Source organism: Chrysochloris asiatica, unplaced genomic scaffold, assembly GCF_000296735.1.
Source record: "Chrysochloris asiatica unplaced genomic scaffold, ChrAsi1.0 scaffold00012, whole genome shotgun sequence".
NCBI lineage: Eukaryota > Metazoa > Chordata > Mammalia > Afrosoricida > Chrysochloridae > Chrysochloris > Chrysochloris asiatica.
In genome coordinates, this window is record NW_006408530.1 from 5,730,278 (window position 1) to 5,735,689 (window position 5,412).

At 36.4% G+C, this 5,412-nt stretch overlaps 1 pseudogene; it reads left to right on the forward strand.

Annotated features, from left to right (window-relative positions):
• The window catches only part of LOC102841269, a 2,458-nt pseudogene extending 620 nt beyond the window's left edge, over positions 1–1,838 (forward strand).
• The last annotated feature ends 3,574 nt before the right edge of the window (positions 1,839–5,412 follow it).

The window sequence follows — 5,412 nt, forward strand, 5'->3', positions numbered from 1 at the left end:
GGGTCAGGTGCACCTTAGTCCTCAAGCTGACATCTCTGCTCTTCAACACTTTAAAAAGGTCTTGTGCAGCAGATTTGCCTAATGCAATATGTCGTTTGATCTCTTGACTGCTGCTTCCGTGAGTGTTGATAGTTGATCCAAGAAGAATGAAGTTTTTGACAACTTCAATCTTTTCTCTGTTGATAAGAATGTTGTTTATTGGTCTAGTGGTGAGGATTTTTGTTTTCTTGACATTGAGATGTAATTCATACCGAAGACTGTGCTCTTTGATCCTCATCAGTAAATGTTTTAAGTCTTCTTTACTTTCAGTAAGCAAGGTTGTATCATCTGCATATCGCAGGTTGTTAATGAGTCATCCTCCAATCCTGATGCCACATTTTTCTTCACAGAACCCAACTTCTTGGATTATTTGCTCAGCATACAAGTTGAATAAGTATGGTGAAAGAATATAACCCTGTCGCACACCTCTCTTAATTTTAAACCATTCTGTGTTCCCATGTTTTGTTCAAACAACTGCCTCAGATTCCTCATGAGCACAATTAAGTGTTCTGGAATACTCAGCTTCACAATATTGTCCATAGTTTGTCATGATTCACACAATCAAAAGCCTTTGTGTAGTCAATACTGCACAGATAAACATCTTTCTGATATTCTCTGTTGTTGTTGTTAAGTACCGTGGAGTCGGTTCCGACTCGTAGTGACCCTGTAGAGAAATATAAATAGGCCAATGGCCATAACAAAGAACTCAGAAACATGTCCACATGTACTTTCAGGTGTTAACAGTATTTCAATGTACTGGAATTGACTCAACAACAACCAGTTCGTTTGTTTTTTCATTTTAGGATAATGATGAAATACTCAATAAATGGTACTAGGGAAATATTTTTCCATATTAAAAACAAATAAATAAATAAGCTCCTTATTTACATTCCAGGAAAAAAATTAGACTATAGACCTAAATGTGGAAAATAATCATTAAAATTATTAGGAAGAAAAAGATACTTTTCATGAATTCAAGGAATAATTTTCTAAACAAGATACATATGCACAAACTATATATATATATATATATATATGAAATACAAGTATATTTGATTAACTTTAAATTAAATACTTCTGGCCCTTGGGAGGAAGCGTCTCAGTCGGATCCGGGCGCTTAGAGCGACTCTGAGGAAAAGTTTTTGACTTGTACCAGGCGCCGCGCCTCATGATGGACAACCCCAGCAAGCCTCCGGTAAGATGTCCTCCTCATACGCCTTCTTCGTGCAGACGTGCCGGGAAGAGAAGAAGAAGAAACACCCGGCTCGTTTGTCAACTTCACTGAGTTCTCCAAGAAGTGTTCCGAGAGATGGAAGACCATACCTGCAAAGGAAAGTCAAAGTTTGAAGATATAACAAAAAGTGGCAAAGCTAGCTATAACAGGGAGATAAAAAAATTACGTGCCTCCCAAAGGTGATAAGAAAGGGGGGAGAAAATGATCCCAATGCCCCTAAGAGGCCACCATCTGCCTTCTTCCTGTTTTGCTCTAAACATCGCCCAAAGACCAAAAATGAGCACCCGGGCCTATCCAGTGGGGATACTGCAAAAAAAAAAAATTGGATGAAATGTGGTCTGAACAATCAGCCAAAGATTAAACAACCATATGAGCAAAAGCAACCAAGCTAAAGGAGAAATATGAGAAGGATATTGCCGCCTACCGTGCCAAAGGCAAAAGTGAAGCAGGAAAGAAGGGTCCTGGTAGGCCAACAGGCTCAAAGAAGAACAAACCAGAAGATGAGGAGGAGGAGGTGGAAGAGGAAGAAGAAGATGATGAGAAAGAAAATGAAGATGAAGAATAAGTGGCTATCCTGTAATATGTGGAGTATGCGTGTGTGCTCAGGCAATTGTTTAGCTAAGAATGTGAATTCAAGTGCAGCTCAGTATTAGCTTCAGTATAAAAACTGTACAGAATTTTGTATAGCTGATAAGATTCTTCATAGAGAAAATACATGTTTAAAATGCAGGTTGTAGCTTTTTAAGGGGCTATTACATATAGTTAGATTTTAAAGTTTCTGATGTTGAATGTTTCTATATATTTAGTGGTTCTTTAATTTCTTGACGTGTGTATGGTAGCACAGCAAACTCCTAGGAATTAGTTTCAATAGTAAATTTTGGGGGTTTTAGGATGTTGCATTTTGGTTTGTTTTTTTTGTGTGTGTAATAAAATAATGTATATTTTTTAAAAATTAAGTACTTCTGACAAATAGAAGACTGATATTTAAGTGATTACACAAGCCAGTCTGGGAGAAGATATTTGCTATCTTTATGACAAAAAGATTACTATTCAAAATGTAGAAAGAATTTCTACAGGTCAATTAAAAATAACAGGCAAAATATAAAATTGGTGAAGGATATGAACATTTTAAAGACTAAGATAGTCAATGACCAATAAATAAATGGAATGTTGCATGTCCCAACTAATAAATAGTAAAATTAGGAAAGACCATAGAAGAAAGGATGTACTTGCATTATAGTGTTGGAGAAGAATATTGAAAGTACCATGAACTGCCAGAAGAACAAATCTGTCTTGTAAGAAATACAGCCAGGATGCTCCTTAGAAGCAAGAATGATAAGACTTCATCTCAAGTAGTTTGGATATCATGAGATGTCCTTTTCAGGAAGGAACAGACAGGTTGGACAAGGACATCATGCTGGCAAAGCTGAGGGTCAACAAAAAAGAGGACGACACTTGAGATGGACTGACACAGTGGCAGCAACCGTGGGCTCAAACATAACAATCATTGTGAAGATGGAGTAGAACCAGGCAGTGTTTCATTCTGTTGTGTGAAGGGTTGCTATGTGAACATCTATTGCACTTCAACAAACAAATGTTCAGAAAAATAAGCCAGTTAGAGAATATTAAATACATGCATTACAAATTTCTCCAGGTAATGTTTAATATAAAATGGCATAATTTGTCTGTGAACTTATAATAACATTGTCATTAGCCCAACTAGAAAACTAGCTTTCCATGTTATTTCTGATTTATTTTTAGTAAATGTAGTTTCTGTTTCACGGGGAATAAAATAATTTCTCACTTATTACCAATTTTTATTTTATTTCTAATTCATGAGAAATACTGTTTTTTCAAAAGAAACACTTCAGAAGATTTTGTATCAAATTTTTACTGCCAAGCTTAAGCAAATAAATCACTAAGGAACATATTATTTTAAAAAAATAATGGAAGTTTGGTGAACCAAAATGGTATTGATTATCACCTAGTGGTTATGAATCAGGCTACGAGCCGCAAGGCCAGCAGTTCGAAACTACCAGCTGCTCCGTGGGAGAAGGATGAGGCTTTCTGCTCCCGTAAAGATTTACAGCCTTGGAAAACCTGTACAGGGTCCCTATGAGTTGGAACCAACTCCATGGCACATAACAACCACAACATCTTCATCTTAAATAATTTTGAAAATCTTCACTACAACATTCAAAATGGAAGTTAAGCTGCTGACTGGTCTAGTAGTTCTTTGTTCTGTAAAACTATAAGTAAATTATATGGAATAAAATGAATGATTTGCAACTTTAACATTGTAATAGCATAATTTAATCCAAGGGTAAGTCAAAAAGTATTGTCACAAAATCCTTGTTGTTACTGCTGTTAGGTGCATTAGAGTGGGTTCTGACTCATACCCACCCTAGGCACAACAGAACGAAACATTGTCTGGTCCTGTACCATCCTCACAATTTTTCTTACATTTGAGCCCATTGTTACATCCAGTATGTCCATCTATCTCATTGGAGGTCGTCTTCTTTTTAATGACCCTCTACTTTTCCAAGCATGATGTTCTTTTCAAGGACTGGTCCCTCTTAAGAACATGGCCAAAGTACATGAAATGAAGTATTGCCATCCTTGCGTCTAAGGAGCATTCTGGTTGTACTTTTTCCAATACAGATATGTTGGTTCTTCTAGATATCAATTGTATATTCATTATGATTCTCCAACACCATAATTCAAATGCACCAAGTCTTCTATGGTCTTCCTTATCTGTTGTCCTTCTTTCACATGTCTATGTTAAAGAGGCAACTGACAATACAATACCATGACTTGCATCAAGCGAACCTTAGTGACATCTTTGCTCTTTAACACTTAAAAGAGCTCCTTTGCAGCAGATTTGGCTAATACAATATGCCCTTTAATTTCTTGACTTCTGCTTCCTTGAGTATTGATTGTGGATCCAAGTAAAATGAAATCCTTGACAATATCAATCTTTTCTCTGTTTATCATGAAGTTGTTTATTGGTCAATCAATTCTTTTGTGTAAAGTGATTTGTGTATTTCTTCCATCTTCTTTTGATGCTTCCTACATCATTAAGCCCTGTTAACATAGTGTGTTAGAAGTTGGGCTGCTAACCTTAAAGTCAACAGTTCAAATCTCCGTGGGAGAATGATGAAGTTTTAGACTCCTGGTGTGGCACTGTAGGATCAGTACTGGACTGCAAACCAGAAGGTCGACAGTTCAAATCCACCAGCTGCTCCTGGGAAACCCTATAGAGGGTCGTGGAGTCAGAACTGACTCAACAACCCTTAACAACAACAACCACACAACATTCAATATTTTGTCCTTCAGTATTGAAAGTTAAGATTTGAATTTTGTATTCAGTTCTTTCAACTTGAGAAATGCTGAGTGTGTCCTTTCCTTTTGGATTTCTAACTCCAGGACTTTGCACATTTCATTATAATATTTTACTTTGTTTTCTTCAGCTGCCCTTTGAAATTTTCTATTCCGCTCTTACACTTCCTCATTTCTTCCAGTCACTTTAGCATCTCTACATTCAAGATCATGTTTCAGTGTCTCTTCTGACACCCACTTTGGTCTTTTTCTTTCTTTCCTGTCTTTTTAATGATGTTTTACTTTATCCATGTATAATGTTCTTGATGTTATCCTACGACTCATCTGATCTTTGGTCATCAGCATTCAATGCATCAAATTTGTTCTTGAGATGATCTCTAAATCAGGTGGGATATGCTCAAGGTCGTATTTGGTTCTCTTAAATTTGTTTTACTTTTCTCTTCAGTCTGAACTTGTATATGAGCCACTGATGGTCTGTTCCACAGTCAGCTTCTGAACTTGTTTTGACTGATGATCTTCTCCATTGTCTTTTCCAACAGATGTAGTCAATTTGATTCATGTGTTTTCTATCTTATGAGGTCCAAATGTATAGTTTCTGATTATGTTGTTGACAACAGGTATTTTAAATGAATAAGTTATTGGCCTTGCAAAATTCTATCATGCATCATTTCCATCACCAGCATCATTTCTATCACCAGCATCATTTCTATCACCAAGGCCATATTTTCCAATTACCAATCCCTCCTTTTTGTTTCTAACTTCCACATTCTAATCACCAGTAATTATCAATGTATCTTGAT